At 42.9% G+C, this 18,940-nt stretch overlaps 1 protein-coding gene across 1 annotated transcript in view; it reads left to right on the forward strand.

Annotated features, from left to right (window-relative positions):
* Nucleotides 1–7,006: 7,006 nt before the first annotated feature.
* ADGRF5 (adhesion G protein-coupled receptor F5) overlaps nt 7,007–18,940 on the forward strand; it is a 226,538-nt gene continuing 214,604 nt past the window's right edge. The window contains exon 1 of the mRNA XM_069728193.1: nt 7,007–7,072. The gene's annotated coding sequence lies outside the window, so the exon portion shown is untranslated. The remainder of the gene's footprint in view (nt 7,073–18,940) is intronic.

Raw genomic sequence — 18,940 nt, forward strand, 5'->3', positions numbered from 1 at the left:
TTGGGGGCAGAGCAAAGTACTGCAGTGCGCACGCGCCGGAAAGGTCAGAGAGGACCAACCCGTATGACAGTGGTGGCCTGAGGCTATTTTATAGGGACCCTAGCGTCGCCCCTCCTCCACGTTGCCACCTTGTCTGCTTAGGTTCTTAGGTCAGGCAGCCAACTTGAAATCAACTGTCCTGCCGCTCTCTGAAGTAAAGCGTCTAAAGGAGTCTATTACTCCCTCGGTGTTCCGGCTACTGGATCTGCGCTCAGTGGGAGGCAGCCTGCTTCAAGCTGGTCTCCCACTGGTGTTTTACTCCTGTTGCTACGACTTCTGTGCTCACTCACTATGACACACTTCCTTTCTTGTCCTTTCTTAGGAGGCTGCCGCATGGGTTGCAGGCGCAGCTCCGTGTCCTTCTTTCCTTCCTGGGCCGAGCCCAGTCTGCTCCTCTCCTCTCCTCCTGACTATCTCCTTCTCCCTCCAGTCAGATCTGCCTCACTTCCTAACCAAACCCCCAGTTTTACCCAAGTGTGAGGAGTGGCCTAGTAGATAGAACCCTTAGCTCCCCCTGGTGGCGGGCGTGTGAAGTGTGTGTGTGGCTGTGATACCTGGCAGGGTGAGCTTCTTTGGTGCCATCAGACGTAACATCGCTCCCCCTGGTGGAAGAACGACATTACTGCAACGACCAGGACTCTGGGGTGCTGCATACCATTCCTGCTGAAGTGATGGTTGACGGGGTTACTGAGACTATACCGGTGCTTGTGAATAGTGGAGCTAGAGTCAATTTGGTGGATTCTCGCTTTGTTCTGACACATGGTCTGATGGGTAGGATGTTGGTGAGACCCATTAGTGTTCAGGCAATTGACTCTGTCCCACTCAGCCAGAGGAGGGTGACCCAAGTCGTAGATAATATTAACCTGTGTATAGGGACTCTTCATGAAGAGTCCCTGTCATGCTACGTCTTGGAGGGTATGCTAACTCCCATCATCTTAGGCCTTCCTTGGTTGAAGAAACACAACCTGGTGATAAATTGGCGGTCCAGGGAAGTAGTCAGCTGGGATCAGTCGTGTAAGGACTGTTGCCTGGGAGCTACAATCTCAACCATACATCTTCAACCTACCCCTTCATCTCCGGTGGGGGCAGCTGAGGTGCTGCCAGGGACTAGGGATAAGACTCAACCCTCACCAAAAGTAAACTCTGAGACTCAGAGTCCTCTTAGGAGGAGGGGTCAGGGGAAGGTGGAGGTTCCCTCTGTATGTAGTGAGGGTATGAGTTTGGTGACACAGGGGGATGCCTCTGCTGTCTGTTCCTCAAAGAGTTCTCCATCCTTTGGCAAATGCATGCATGGAAATAAATGTGCAGGTCTGGACCTGTGTGTGAATGAGTACGTGTGAGTGTCTACCAAAAACATCAGGTGGAAGTATGCTTCTGGGACCTGGTTCTAGGGTGGTTGGGCCATATCGGTATTGGCCATTCTCAGCCCGGGGACTTTCCAGCTGGAGTTACCCCCAGTAATGCATGTTAACAACGTATTCCACAGGTTGGTGCTCTGGAGATTTGTTGTACCTCTGGAGCCTTCGTTATTGTCATCTCCATTGGGCTGCGTTTACCGTAAACCTGAGGATCAAGTGACTGCAGAGGTGAAACCTAGGGGATCGAGGCGTTCTCACCGTACTTCGTTTCTGGTGAGGTCCGGTGTTGAGGATCCAGAGGCCCCTCATTGAAAAGGGGGACTTTCACAATCCATTTTTGGAAGGGTGGCAGCTCTGGTTCCACTATGATTTAAATGTAGCTTTCAGGCCATGAGGAAATGACTCCTAAGAGCAGGGTCGTTCCATGGAGTGTCAGTGGCCCATCTCCCAAACTCTGAGCAGTACTCCTCAGCCAGCTGGCCCCCCTGCTTGATTTTATGGAGTCTAGACTCAGCCCTCAGGATCCCCATACACAAGTGCCAATGCCGCAAAAAAACTCATCTACCGACCGCAAAGATGGAAACCCAGAACCCGGACACCTGCTGAAGCTGCTGAACCACCTGACACCACAGCTCCTTAGCCTCATCTGTGAGGGTCTGGATCAGCTGAGCAAAAGCCTGTGCTTGAGCCATCGGTTCACCAGAAAAAGTACGGTTGGTGATAATGTCACAATATGTAACGACCCAGCAGGGGTCAGACAGCGGACGGTATGACACACACAAAACAGGCTGAAAACTGGGGAGAGGCAGGCCCTACTGATAGGAAATGAGGGATGGTCACCACCTGAGGCTGTCCCTGCACTCCCCTAACGCTCTAAGTGGGTCCTTCCACCCACGTGTACAGCCAATATGTGTAGTCACATGGCGGGGGCACCATCACGTCTACAACCACGGTGTCAACTTTCGCTGACAGGTAGGGCAATTGCTAGGGCTCATCTAGGGAGAGATTAGCCCTTTGGATAAGTTATTATACTATCTTTGGCCCTTAATTCTTGCACCTTTTTAAGTATGCTTTGATCTTTTAAATACATTCATAAAGGTTAATTATTAGAGGTCTAATTTTGTTTTGGTGTTCAATAAATATTGGGACCTTATTATTTCTAAAAGGTTTTTGCTCAAATCCAGACCTACATGGAATATTAACTTTGATTTACATTGATCATGTTTATATTTTATTGTTCTCAAACGCATTCCACTATGTAATGAATAAAGATTTGTAACTGGAATATTTCATTCACTGATATCTAGGATGTGGTATTTTAGTGTTCCCTTATTTTCTTAAACAGTGTATGTTAGATAGACAGATAGAGGCTCGAAAAAATGGACAACAGCACTTAAAAGTAGTGAAAGAAATCAAGAGTGTATAGTGATATCACGTGGAAACTGAACCGTCGGCATTCTGTGCACTATAAAGGGAGTTTTATGTGAGTATGGCATATAATTTGATCACTACACGTGATATTATATTACTCCGGCTGTTTACGGCAGCATTATCTTGGCAGTTTAATGAGTACAACTCCAGTCTCTAAATTTTAATCAGGGCTACACAAGCGTTACGTGTTTCAGGCTTCTATGGCCCTTAGTCTGGCTACTGACGAACGTATGAAAACTCAGGCCAATCCCCCCTGAAATCGTAGACAAGACTTGCCTCGAGGGCTCTTTTAAATATCGGACGAGTGAAGGAACTGTCCACCATTTACATGCACTAGTCTGGTCCACAAATTGGACCAAAGTAAGACATGCTGTTGGACCGAGAGTTGTTTAACTGAAAAGCCCTATTGAATAACATGGGTCAGTGCGCCTGTAAGGTGAAGCACAAGAAGAGTCCGGGGCCGGTGACTTTCTCGGCTCTATGCCTGGAACCATTGAGCTGTGCTAGTTTCCCCAGGGGGCACACTTAGAGACTGGGACAGGAAGGAAGCCGGGCAGAGAGCGGGAAAGGCGCGCGCGCAAGGAGCAGACCAGCATGAGCAGCATGAGCAGCGGTCAGAGCTTGGCGCAGCTGCGCTCCGGGAGAGAGAGAGAGCTCCCGGTCAGAGGACAAATACAGGGAGATTGCCCAGAAAGACTGCATCTTGTGAGTACATGAAAGCGGACTCTGCTGTGACTGGAGAGGGGCGCTTTGAGACCCATGCAGAGACATTGGCCTGTGCAGAGACTGTGACCCCCTGGTACCCACGGTATCCATGCAGAGACTGTGACCCCCTGGTACCCACGGTATCAGTACAGAGACTGTGACCCCTGGTACCCACAGTATCAGTGCAGAGCCACTGATTCCTGGTGAGAGACTTAATAATAGACTGACCATCGTTCTCCCGGGATAGGGTATGCTGTAAAAGCTAAAGACATTAACTCCCGAAACCCCAGGCAGTGGGCTCCTAGAGTCTACTCAGCCCACGGACAACAGAGAGACGACAAGTGCCGCTGTTTCTCGGCGCCTATGTGGGAGAAGACTTCAAGCAAGTCCTCATCAGACTGATAAGTGTTCTTTTTCTCAAGAAATCCTGCTTAATTCTGTTACACTGTTTGACTCCCATATTTTTGCACTGTTTTATTGTTAGTTATATTCTACTGCTTCCTCCCTGCGAGGAGAACCTGATTCCTGTTATTAAACCCCTCAACTGTTGGTCTGTCTGTTCCTTGGTGACACACTCAGTACCTGCATACTATTACACGCCGTCCATGTGCTGCCCGCGTGATGTCCGATCAAAGTCAGACAACCCATGCCCAATTTATACGCTCTTCGGCATGAGCCCTAACTCAGAGTAGTTATCTTGGCACTATGTAGCAGTATTATTTGTTTTAAAACAACAAAAAAAGACTATGGAGACTCAGAACGAGCCATCATGGATTACCATTGTAAAAGAGACTTCCAACTCACACATAGGCCGGTGTCACACTCGGCGTAAGACAATACGGTCCGTATATTACGGCCGTAATACGCAGAAAAGTCCCCAAAATAGTGGTCCATAGCTCCTTCGTAGGCAGGGTGTGTCAGCGTATTTTGCGCATGGCATCCTCCGTATGGCATCCGTACTGCGTGTTTTTCTCGCAGGCTTGCAAAACCAACATATGGATATACAAGGGATCCATGTGTAAAAAAAAACATAAAAACATATATACTGTCTCTCTCTCTCTCTCTCTCTATATATATGTCAGTAGACACATATATGTATATATATTAATACTTCATACAGCGCGAGATAGCTTTAAAGCCGGTAATTCAATTACCGGCTTTTGATATCTTCTTCCTAAACCCGACATGATATGAGACCTGGTTTACATACAGTAAACCATCTCATATCCCCATTTTTTTGCATATTCCACACTACTAATGTTAGTAGTGTGTATATGCAAAATTTGGCCATTCTAGCTATTAAATTAAAGGGTTAAATGGCGGAAAAAATTGGCGTGGGCTCCCGCGCAATTTTCTCCGCCAGAGTAGTAAAGCCAGTGACTGAGGGCAGATATTAATAGCCTGGAGAGGGTCCATGGTTATTGCCCCCCCCCCCTGGCTAAAAACACCTGCCCCCAGCCACACCCAGAAAAGGCACATCTGGAAGATGCGCCTATTCTGGCACTTGGCCACTCTCTTCCCATTCCCGTGTAGCGGTGGGATATGGGGTAATGAAGGGTTAATGCCACCTTGCTATTGTAAGGTGACATTAAGCCAAATTAATAATGGAGAGGCGTCAATTATGACACCTATCCATTATTAATCAAACAGTAGTAAAGGGTTAAAAAAAACACAAACACATTATTAAAAAGTATTTTAATGAAATAAACACAAAGGTTGTTGTAATATTTTATTCTACGCTCAATCCATCTGAAGACCCTCGTTCTGTAACAAAGAAAAAATAATAAACCAACAATATCCATACCTTCCGAAGATCTGTAATGTCCCACGATGTAAATCCATCTGAAGGGGTTAAAATAATTTACAGCCACGAGCTCTGCTAATGCAGCGGTGCTCGAGGCTGTAAAACCCCGGGGAATGAAGGTAAAGTAGGTCAATGACCTATATTTACCTTCATTTGTGGTGAGGCGCCCTCTGCTGGTTGTCCCTCGAGCGTGGGAACTTTCCTAGAAAGCTCCCAGGCTCGAGTTCATATGAGGACAACCAGCAGAGGGCGCCTCACCGCTGTCACCATCTTCCAGATGTGCCTTTTCTGGGGTGGCTGGGGGCAGGTGTTTTTAGCCGGGGGGGGGGGGGACAATAACCATGGACCCTCTCCAGGCTATTAATATCTGCCCTCAGTCACTGGCTTTACTACTCTGGCGGAGAAAATTGCGCGGGAGCCCACGCCAATTTTTTCCGCCATTTAACCCTTTTATTTAATAGCTAGAACGGACAAATTTTGCACATACACACTACTAACATTAGTAGTGTGGAATATGCAAAAAAATGGGGATATGAGATGGTTTACTGTATGTAAACCAGGTCTCATATCATGTCGGGTTTAGGAAGAAGATAGCAAAAGCCGGCAATTGAATTGCCGGCTTTAAAGCTATCTAGCGCTGTATGAAGTAATAATATATATATATATGTGTGTCTCACTGACATATATATATATATATATATATATATATATATATATATATACACCTATTCTATGTGTCCACATTTATTCTACCTATTCTATTCTAACCTGTCAGTGTGATTTTACTGTACACCGCAATGAATTGCCGGCTTTTCTCTCTAACACCGCTGCGTATTTCTCGCAAGTCACACTGCTGGTCCATGTGTAATCCGTATTTTTCTGGCTTCCATAGACTTTCATTGGTGATTTTTTTGCGCAATACGGTGACAAACGCAGCATGCTGCGATTTTCTACGGCCGTAGAAAGCCGTATAATAAGGATCAGTAAAATACGGCAGATAGGAGCTGGGGCATAGAGAATAATTGGGACGTTTGTTAGGCGTGTTTTACGGACATATTTTATGCGCTCATACGTCCGTAAAACTCGCTAGTGTGATGCCGGCCATAGAGTGCAGAGTGATCCGGAGAGTCTGAATGGCCGTCACGTGACTCAGAAGAGGAGCAGAGAACTCCATAGGGGGCAGATAGGTGAGTATATTAACACACCGACACTACATATACACAGGTTTAACGGTAAGCCTCCTACACGGCTGTTTCTGTTTCAGTTAATGACGGTATTACAACGTACATATGACAATGATGATTATTATCTCCTGTCTGGTGTAATTGGTTACTAATAACTAAGAGCTTATCCGACTAGCTGCATTGAGGACCCGGATACCTGGAGCGCTCCCGATAATCAGCTGTTCGGAGCTGCTGTGTGACAGTCACAACACATGTATGGAGAGCCTGTTTGCTGCCTTTTTCCTCATTCTGTACTATTGCAGAACTTTACTTGCAGCCTTTTTTTTCCCACACCTGCCTAACACTTTTGCATAGGACTGCAGATAGACATTAGTACAGCAGTGCACTAGGACTTGTGCGGGGAGCCGTCTCCTCCATCGGAGTCCTCCTCACCGGAGGTGTGGTCTTCCTCTGGATATTAAGGATACAGCAGACCCTGCAGGAATCTGCCAGAGATTAGCAGGACACAGTGCGATCCTGGAGCCGGGATTAGGAGAGGAGACTCGGAAAAGGTAGGAATTCTCCGCAAGTGTCTGCAGACGTTGAATTCTACGTTTCCGGCTGCGGCCGCAGATCCTGTTCTTCTTTACGTTCTTGGGTAAAATTTCTGGGACAGGACAGTTTTCTTTCCCCGCATTTCATCTTCCTGTTATTTTGTGTAAGACGCTGTGAGGACGTCCAACGACAGGAGCATATAGTCCTATAGTCAGCACTGATTGAAACTTTTTCCTATTTATTTTTCCTCCAGTGACACAAATAGATGCATTGTACATTTCTCTGTATACTCGTGCTGTAAATGTCTGGTTGTTCAATTGGGGAACTGCAAGTCTCAGCACTCTGAGAATAAAATGTGGTCTTCTTGTGTGCACAATGTTCTGCAAATTCCTCCTATTGCAAAGCAAATGTCTGGAGACTTTGAAGGGGTCCCTGGGGGACTATAAGTCTCAGCAAATACAGTCAGGTGGGACAAAGCTGGTCTACTGGTCAGTCACTGGAAAGTTTTGCTGGCACTTGCGGTTCCTGGGTAGACACAGTTTTCTTGACTTTATGGTGATACAATGTAGCTTTCGGGTACAGTGGTAAAAGAGGTAAAACATTGATTCTTGGGGGTCCGATGCCCCCCATTGTTATTGATTTCCATTGAATGATAGTTTGTATTTGTGGCTAGCTCTCCATCTGTCGTGGCCACCAGAAGTGATAAGTGGTCAATCAGTGGTCCAATTTATTAGAAGTTTGGGAAAAGTGAAGCCTCGGAAGTCCTTGACATTGGGTCCTGCCATCATTACGTACAACCAAAGCCCATCCTGACGGTCCATAAGGGTCCCAATAACTGAACCCCACTAATCAGTGTACCACCCATCCTAGCTTATATTCATGGCCAGTGTGGGGCCCGTGAGGCCCATAGCAATGGGACAGTTTACAGGCGGAGATAACGTCTTATTCCAACAGAGAAATTCTTAAATTCCAGTAATCAGGCACCTAATGGTTTGGAAATCGGAGTCCTGCACCCTATAGAAGCCCTCAAGTATTCAACCAAGTCTTCGCATAGGAATTCATTATTCCATCTGCACCTTTTTTCGTCTTGTTTTTGGTGTAATTTGCGCCTTTTTTATGTCGACTCTCTACGTGTCCAGCTGGGTCTTCGTTTTATTTGCCAATGTCGGGGTCGTTTTTGTTTTACACTTCTTTACATACAATTCATCCAATTGTGACTTTTAAAAAAAATTTTGCCGCAAATTTTACTCGAATCTTCTTCACCATTGGAATAATTTTATTTATGTTTGCCTGGGATCGGTACACAAATTTTGTCTTATTTCAGTGGAACATTCAATTTTGTGCTCTAAAAATGCATAAAAAAGGTCAAAGAAGAGAAATAAAAGAGTTTTTTTTATTTTGTGAAAAAAAATCACCACCGGGGTGAGCCAGTGTGAAGAATTTGGCACCAAAATCCTCAACAAATACCATAAGACTGAAAAAAAAAAGTGACAAAAAAGTAAATTTTGGTAAACTGGAGCAAATTCACCAATTTTTTTCATTTTGTGCCTTTCTATACCATGTTCTCCCGTGAGCTACGCTCTTTTTTTTATAGAGGTACAAAAATGTGCAGTAGCAATCTGTGGGGTTTTTTCCCTGCATTTTTTAATGTAATTTTTCCCATTTTTGTTGCAGAAATTTCTGCAGCTGAAAATAATTTCCATTTAAGTGAATGGAAAAGAAAAAAAAAAATCTGATTTTGTACTCCATTAGGGTAATATTTAAACATATGACCCAGTCCCATTTCCGCACTCTAGGGATGGGCAACACTCAAATTATACGTATGAACATACTGATCAACGATCGCGTTATTAAACAGCGTTGAATCAAAAGTGTTTTTCGTTTTCTTTAAAAGTTACAACTTTATTAACATATATGCCAACAAACAATACATAAAAATTAAAATAGTGCCTCAAAACCGCTAAAAAAGCTGTAATGGTAGGTAAGCGTAGGAACTTCGTACATTCAGAGAGAACAATTTTTAATTGTAACAGTTTCCGAATAGCGTAATGAATATATTAATTTAGGGCATGAAAATATTTCCCCACTAGAAAATAACACTGTGTTACAGAGCAAGTAGCATGCTAAGAAAACACCCTAAAGCAAATAGGTGTCTATGTATATGTGGGCACACACAAATAGCCCTACTGATCTAATATTTAGACAATTGAGAGTTTATGATGTAACAATTATTCTTGTGCTTGTGCCTATAAGTAATACATGGGATATACAGCATCGCAGCAAACATATGGATTCACAGTACTGATACTATAGTTCTTAACAGTCTTATGAGCCTATCTAAAAAGAAAAGGCTCCTTATTGAATGAGCACCAAATAAGCTACTCATAAATAATTATACACTATGCATATAAGCACGGACAAATGTCCAAATAAGTCGATTTCATATATCTAAGTATGGGCCAATAACCACACATGCCAATTAGTGGCTGAGATGCATGAGCCCGTTTTAGAACTCCTTTTAAATTATTGTCCACAACTAAATCAATATAGTCTATAAATCACGCTGTAGAAACAGCATTTCAAAGCAGCATTATGACCATTATAAGCTCTGGCAGCGCAGCAAATTGCGCAAAAGTGACCTCCTTATTATCCATGGTAATGGCACAATGAGTAACGCTAAAAACTGTTGCTAGCAGTGTTAAATTACACAGCGCACAGAAGAACAAACTACGGAAATCAATAAATACATATGCAGTTAGGTCCATATATATTTGGACAGAGACAACATTTTTCTAATTTTGGTTATAGACATTACCACAATGAATTTTACACAAAACACTTCAGATGCAGTTGAAGTTCAGACTTTCAGCTTTCATTTGAGGTTATCCACATTAAAATTGGTTGAAGGGTTTAGGAGTTTCAGCTCCTTAACATGTGCCATCCTGTTTTTAAAGGGACCAAAAGTAATTGGACAGATTCAATAATTTTAAATAAAATGTTCATTTCTAGTACTTGGTTGAAAACCCTTTGTTGGCAATGACTGCCTGAAGTCTTGAACTCATGGACATCACCAGACGCTGTGTTTCCTCCTTTTTGATGCTCTGCCAGGCCGTCACTGCGGTGGTTTTCAGTTGCTGCTTGTTTCTGGCCTTTCTGTCTGAAGTTTAGTCTTTAACAAGTGAAATGCTGCTCAATTGGGTTGAGATCAGGTGAATGACTTGGCCATTCCAGAATATTCCACTTCTTTGCTTTAATAAACTCCTGGGTTGCTTTGGCTTTATGTTTTGGGTCATTGTCCATCTGTATTATGAAACGACGACCAATCAGTTTGGCTGCATTTGGCTGGATCTGAGCACACAGTATGGCGGCTCTGAAGACCTCAGAATTCATTCGGCTGCTTCCATCCTGTGTCACATCATCAATAAACACTAGTGACCCAGTGCCACTGGCAGCCATGCATGCCCAAGCCATCACACTGCCTCCGCCGTGTTTTACAGATGATGTGGTATGCTTTGGATCATGAGCTGTACCATGCCTTCGCCATACTTTTCTCTTTCCATCATTCTGGTAGAGGTTGATCTTGGTTTCATCTGTCCAAAGAATGTTCTTCCAGAACTGTGCGGCTTTTTTAGATTTTTTTATTATCAAAGTCCAGTCTAGCCTTTTTATTCTTGATGCTTATGAGTGGCTGCACCGTGCAGTGAACCCTCTGTAGTTACTTTCATGCAGTCTTCTCTTTATGGTAGATTTGGATATTGATACACCGACCTCCTGGAGAGTGTTGGTCACTTGGTTGGCTGTTGTGAATGGGTTTCTCTTCACCATGGAGATTATTCTGCGATCATCCACCACTGTTGTCTTCCGTGGGAGCCCAGGTCTTTTTACATTGATGAGTTCAACAGTGCTTTCTTTCTTTCTCAGGATGTACCAAACTGTAGATTTTGCCACTCCTAATATTAAAGCAATTTCTCGGATGGGTTTTTTCTATTTTCGCAGCTTAAGGATGGCTTGTTTCACCGTCATGGAGAGCTCCTTTACCGCATGTTTACTTCACAGCAAAACCTTCCAAATGCAAGCACCACACCTCAAATCAACTCCAGGCCTTTTATCTGCTTAATTGAGAATGACATAACGAAGGGATTGCCCACACCTGTCCATGACATAGCCTTGGAGTCAATTGTCCAATTACTTTTGGTCCCTTTAAAAACAGGGTGGCACATGTTAAGGAGCTGAAACTCCTAAACCCTTCAACCAATTTTAATGTGGATACCCTCAAATGAAAGCTGAAAGTCTGAACTTCAACTGCATCTGAATTGTTTTGTGTAAAATTCATTGTGGTAATGTCTATAACCAAAATTAGAAAAATATTGTCTCTGTCCAAATATATATGGACCTAACTGTATATGTATTTATTGATTTCCGTAGTTTGTTCTTCTGTGCGCTGTGTAATATAACACTGCTAGCAACAGTTTTTAGCGTTACTCATTGTGCCATTACCATAGATAATAAGGAGGTCACTTTTGCACAATTTGCTGCGCTGCCAGAGCTTATAATGGTCATAATGCTGCTTTGAAATGCTGTTTCTACAGCGTGATTTATAGACTATATTGATTTAGTTGTGGACAATAATTTAAAAGGAGTTCTAAAACGGGCTCATGCATCTCAGCCACTAATTGGCATGTGTGGTTATTGGCCCATACTTAGATATATGAAATCGACTTATTTGGACATTCGTCCGTGCTTATATGCATAGTGTATAATTATTTATGAGTAGCTTATTTGGCGCTCATTCGATAAGGAGCCTTTTCTTTTTAGATAGGCTCATAAGACTGTTAAGAACTATAGTATCAGTACTGTGAATCCATATGTTTGCTGCGATGCTGTATATCCCATGTATTACTTATAGGCACAAGCACAAGAATAATTGTTACATCATAAACTCTCAATTGTCTAAATATTAGATCAGTAGGGCTATTTGTGTGTGCCCACATATACGTAGACACCTATTTGCTTTAAGGTGTTTTCTTAGCATGCTACTTGCTCTGTAACACAGTGTTATTTTCTAGTGGGGATATATTTTCATGCCCTAAATTAATATATTCATTACGCTATTCGGAAACTGTTACAATTAAAAATTGTTCTCTCTGAATGTATGAAGTTCCTACGCTTACCTACATTTAAAGCTTTTTTAGCGGTTTTGAGGCACTATTTTAATTTTTATGTATCGTTTGTTGGCATATATGTTAATAAAGTTGTAACTTTTAAAGAAAACGAAAAACACTTTTGATTCAACGCTGTTCAATAACGCGATCGTTGATCAGTATGTTCATATCCATTAGGGTAATGTAGCATAAATGAGACGGCAGTTGGAAAAATGGCAAAAAATTAATTGGGCTAAAACATCTGGTTATCCACAACCATTGCCAGGAGGCGAGCAGCAAAACAAAACCAAGTAAAATTAAAACAAAAAATCGCAAGTAAAAATAAAAACGTCACTATAGAATATTTTTACCCATTTAAAAAAAAAAATGATGATCCGGCCCAATGTCCATAGGAAACTTCATCAGCAGTCGTTCAGAGCACATGGGGTGCAGATAGAAGCCTAAAACTCAGCAATCTGGAACCTTATGAAGTTGCAAAAAAGTGGGGTTGAACTTTGACTTTTTGTGAATAGTTATACCATAAGGCTGCGTTCACAGATTGCTGCTGTGGTTCATTTATTGTGGTATAAAACAAAAAAAAAACATATCAGCAAACATTGTTCAATTATCCTGCGTCTCTGTCTTGTAAAGATAGCAGACAATATGTTGTAGGAGCTGATGTAAGAGACAAAAATCAGCCATTCAAAATATCAAAAATCAAGGTTTAAATGCATCATGATCGCAAGGTGTAAACGCAGCCTAAGGTGGTTAATCCACGAAAAGCATTATATCCTATAAACTGTGTATGATCTCTGGGGGTCTCACTACTGGGATCCTTACAATTTTGATTTTGGATTGTGGTCTTAATTAACATACTACTAGTTCTTGGGTTTTCTATCTGGATTTTTTGGCACCTGCGGTGGCGCAGGACCGTCCCAGATTCCCCCGTCCTCTACCTTCTGGATTGCAGCTGTGTTTGGCTCACATAGTTGACGTTCTTCACTTCTAATGTCAGAAACGTGCTGGGACCCTTCCCTTGTGGGCAGGAAATGGAAGTGACTAGCGGGACACCCTGCTGTTCAGGAAGGCAGGATATTATGTGCTGAAATCCTCTGTGACCCCTGCGCTGCTCGTATCTGTTCTCTCCATTTCATCATCGTACAGGACAATGTCGGTCATCGTAACATCATAAAGCAGAGCTAATATGTATCATTTAATAAACTACTTTCCCAATGTGTCCTGCGGATGGGTGTTGTCCATCTTCGCAATCTGTACTTGTAGGGGAAAAATGAAGCATGGTAAATATAATGCTGCCATATAACTGCAAAATAAGAGCACCTTATCGTGCACTTATGCCAAAATCTAAAAGTGTTCTGTGACAGCAGAATGCAAGTCCACATAATAAGGCCATCCATAATACACACATAAGCTCAAAGAGTTAACATCCATCTGCAGCAGGAGCAAATAACACCCGATTGGTGGGAGAGTTGGGTGTCCGACCTCCACTGATCTCTCCTCTGCAAATTACAGCAAGGAAGAGACAACTCACACTGTGATTTCTTGTGCAATTTTTTTATTTTATTTTTACGTTTTATGGAGGTTTCACTGTTTAATGTTAAACCATAATGCCGCACAGTGCCTAAATAACACTACCATACTGTATATAACTAGTAATAGTGCCATACAGTGCCTACATATTGTTACTGTAAAGTGAAGTAACAGTGCCATATAGTGCTCAAATAACACCACCATACCGTGCCTAAATAACATTGCTATACAGTGCCCAAATAACACCACCAAACTGTTCCTAAATAACAGTGCTATACAGTGCCCAAATAACACCACCATACCATGCCTAAATAACAGTGCTATACAGTGCCCAAATAACACCACCATACCGTGCCTAACTAACACTGCTATACAGTGCCCAAATAACACCACCATACCGTGCCTAAATAACAGTGCTATATAGTGCCCAAATAACACCACCATACTGTACCTAATTAACAGTGCTATACAGTGCCCAAATAACACCACCATACCATGCCTAACTAACAGTGCCATATAGTGCCCAAATAACACCACCATACCGTGCCTAAATAACATTGCTATACAGTGCCCAAATAACACCACCAAACTGTTCCTAAATAACAGTGCTATACAGTGCCCAAATAACACCACCATACCATGCCTAAATAACAGTGGTATACAGTGCCCAAATAACACCACCATACCGTGCCTAACTAACACTGCTATACAGTGCCCAAATAACACCACCATACCGTGCCTAAATAACAGTGCTATACAGTGCCCAAATAACACCACCATATTGTGCCTAAATAACAGTGCTATACAGTGCCCAAAAAACACTACCATACCATGCCTAACTAACAGTGCTATACAGTGCCCAAATAACACCACCATACCGTGCCTAAATAACAGTGCTATACAGTGCCCAAATAACAGTGCTATACAGTGCCCAAACACCACCATACCGTGCCTAAATAACAGTGCTACACAGTGCCCAAATAACACCACCATATTGTGCCTAAATAACAGTGCTATACAGTGCCCAAAAAACACCACCATACCATGCCTAACTAACAGTGCTATACAGTGCCCAAATAACACCACCATACCGTGCCTAAATAACAGTGCTATACAGTGCCCAAATAACACCACCATATTGTGCCTAAATAACAGTGCTATACAGTGCCCAAAAAACACCACCATACCATGCCTAACTAACAGTGCTATACAGTGCCCAAATAACACCACCATAACGTGCCTAAATAACAGTGATATACAGTGCCCAAATAACAGTGCTATACAGTGCCCAAACACCACCATACCGTGCCTAAATAACAGTGCTATACAGTGCCCAAACACCACCATACCGTGCCTAAATAACAGTGCTATACAGTGCCCAAATACCACCATACCGTGCCTAAATAACAGTGCTATACAGTGCCCAAATAACACCACCATACTGTGCCTAAATAACAGTGCTATACAGTGCCCAAATAACACCACCATACCATGCCTAACTAACAGTGCTATACAGTGCCCAAATAACACCACCATACCGTGCCTAAATAACAGTGCTATACAGTGCCCAAATAACACCACCATACCGTGCGTAAATAACACCACCATACATTGCCTAAATAACAGTGCTATACAGTGCCCAAACACCACCATACCATGCCTAACTAACAGTGCTATACAGTGCCCAAATAACACCACCATACTGTGCCTAAACAACAGTGCTATACAGTGCCCAAATAACACCACCATACTGTGCCCAAATAACAGCGCTATACAGTGCCCAAATAACACCACCATACCGTGCCTAATTAACAGTGCTATACAGTGCCCAAATAACACCACCATACCGTGCCTAAATAACAGTGCTATACAGTGGCCAAATAACACCACCAAACTGTGCCTAAATAACAGTGATATACAGTGCCCAAATAACACCACCATACTGTGCCCAAATAACAGCGCTATACAGTGCCCAAATAACACCACCATACCGTGCCTAATTAACAGTGCTATACAGTGCCCAAATGACACCACTATACCGTGCTTAAATAACAGCGCTATACAGTGCCCAAATAGCACCACCATACTGTGCCTAACAGTGCTATACAGTGCCCAAATAACACCACCATACTGTGCCTAATTAACAGTGCTATACAGTGCCCAAATAACACCACCATAACCGTGCCTAAATAACAGCGTTATACAGTACCCAAATAACACCACCATACCATGCCTAAATAACAGTGCTATACAGTGCCCATATAACACCACCATAACATGCCTAAATAACAGTGCTATACAGTGCCCAAATAACACCACGATACTGTGCCCAAATAATAGCGCTATACAGTGCTCAAATAACACCATCATACTGTGTCCAAATAACAGCACTATACAGTGCCCAAATACTGTAACACCACCATACTGTGCCCAAATAACAGCGCTATACAGTGCCCAAATAACATCACCATACTGTGCCTAAATAACAGTGCTATACAGTGTCCAAATTACACCACCATACCGTGCCTGAATAACAGTGCTATACAGTGTCCAAATTACACCACCATAGCGTGCCTAAATAACAGCGCTATACAGTGCTCAAATAACATCACCATACTGTGCCTAAATAACAGTGCTATACAGTGCCCAAATAACACCACCATACCGTGCCTAAATAACAGTGCTATACAGTGTCCAAATAACACCACCATACCGTGCCTAAATAACAGTGCTATACAGTGCCCAAATTACACCACCATACGTGCCTAAATAACAGTGCTATACAGTGCCCAAATTACACCACCATACTGTGCCCAAATAATAGCGCTATACAGTGCTCAAATAACACCACCATACCGTGCCTAAATAACAGTGCTATACAGTGCCCAAATAACACCACCATACTGTGCCGAAATAATAGCGCTATACAGTGCCCAAATAACACCACCATACCGTGCCTAAATAACAGTGCTATACAGTGTCCAAATAACACCACCATACCGTGCCTAAATAACAGTGCTATACAGTGCCCAAATTACACCACCATACGTGCCTAAATAACAGTGCTATACAGTGCCCAAATTACACCACCATAGTGTGCCCAAATAATAGCGCTATACAGTGCTCAAATAACACCACCATACCATGCCTAAATAACAGTGCTATACAGTGCCCAAATTACACCACCATAGTGTGCCCAAATAATAGCGCTATACAGTGCTCAAATAACACCACCATACCGTGCCTAAATAACAGTGCTATACAGTGCCCAAATAACACCACCATACTGTGCCCAAATAATAGCGCTATACAGTGCCCAAATAACACCACCATATCGTGCCTAAATAACAGTGCTATACAGTGTCCAAATAACACCACCATACCGTGCCTAAATAACAGTGCTATAGAGTGCCCAAATTACACCACCATACGTGCCTAAATAACAGTGCTATACAGTGCCCAAATTACACCACCATAGTGTGCCCAAATAATAGCGCTATACAGTGCTCAAATAACACCACCATACCGTGCCTAAATAACAGTGCTATACAGTGCCCAAATTACACCACCATACTGTGTCCAAATAATAGCGCTATACAGTGCCCAAATAACACCACCATACCGTGCCTAAATAACAGTGCTATACAGTGTCCAAATAACACCACCATACCGTGCTTAAATAACAGTGCTATACAGTGCCCAAATTACACCACCATACTGTGCCCAAATAATAGCGCTATGCACTGCTCAAATAACACCACCATACCGTGCCTAAATAACAGTGCTATACAGTGCCCAAATTACACCACCATATTGTGCCCAAATAATAGCGCTATACAGTGCTCAAATAACACCACCATACCGTGCCTAAATAACAGTGCTATACAGTGCCCAAATAACACCACCATACTGTGCCTAAATAATAGCGCTATACAGTGCCCAAATTACACCACCATACTGTGCCCAAATAATAGCGCTATACAGTGCTCAAATAACACCACCATACCGTGCCAAAAGAACACTGTTATAGCAGTGTTATACGGTAATAAAGAAGACTAGCACAGAGTGTTAAGTAACAGTTCCATACAGCGGATCAATAGCAGCGGCACAAAGTATCCTGCCATAGTATGGGGAAGCACGGTGGCTCAGTGGTTAGCACAGCAGCCTTGCAGCGCTGAGGTCCTGGGTTCAAATCCCACCAAGGACAACATCTGCAAGGAGTTTGGATGTTCTCTCCCTGTTTGCGTGGGTTTCCTCCCAGACATACTGATAGGGAAATTAGATTGTGAGCCCCAATGGGGACAGCGATGATGATCACTGTGGAATATAAACGAGTCAAATACAAGGCAGCAGAAGTAGCAGTGCCATCTAGTGCCCAAATAACTTTTCAACACTTTGCCTAACAATCAGTGCCATGTTGTGCCTAAAGACTACTACCATATAGTGCCTAAATAACACCACCATACTGTGCTATAGATTGGCTAAACATCAGTGCCATACAGGGCATATAAACTACTGCCCTACAGGGCAGAACCAATACGTCTATTCAGTTTGGAAATCAAACCACCATAGTGTTCGTAAAATAAGCAGTGCCATACTGCGAATAAAGAATTCTACCATGAAGTACAGTGGGAGGTGAAAGCATTTACGCTCTTTGGCATTTTTCAGGTTTTGCTCCCCACAACATGGAGTTTCACTGTTTTTTTTGAGGGTTTGCGTCAGTTTATGTAAAGGACATGCCTACAACTAGGAACATTGTGGAACAAACACAATATTGTCAAGCAGATGAAAAATTAAAGTTGAAAGATACCGGAAATTCATTAAGAGGCGCATCACCGTGCAATACCGTAATAATGCCACCAAACAGTATCCAAATAGTGTGTTGTACAGTTCATAAATAATACCACTATACAGTGCAAAAATGGTGGCATGCGGCTGCAAACAATTGAAAAATTGCCATCAGCGCTCTACTTGCCACTCGCTACTTTTTTCTGATGCGTGCCTGGTGCGGAGCGGCGCCATCTTTCAATAGTAAAGCTTGACATCAATGATTTTGTGGCTCGCTCCTCTCTATCGGTGGATGTCTCTGCACATTCCTTTCGGGTGTTCTAATCTTCGGTCCTTCCAGTTCACTGTCAGAAGAGCTGTTACTAATCCGATAATGCCTCTCTACGCGCTCAGTCCAGGCTGATTTAT

This window comes from Ranitomeya imitator, chromosome 5 (genome assembly GCF_032444005.1).
Source record: "Ranitomeya imitator isolate aRanImi1 chromosome 5, aRanImi1.pri, whole genome shotgun sequence".
NCBI classification, from domain to species: Eukaryota; Metazoa; Chordata; class Amphibia; order Anura; family Dendrobatidae; genus Ranitomeya; species Ranitomeya imitator.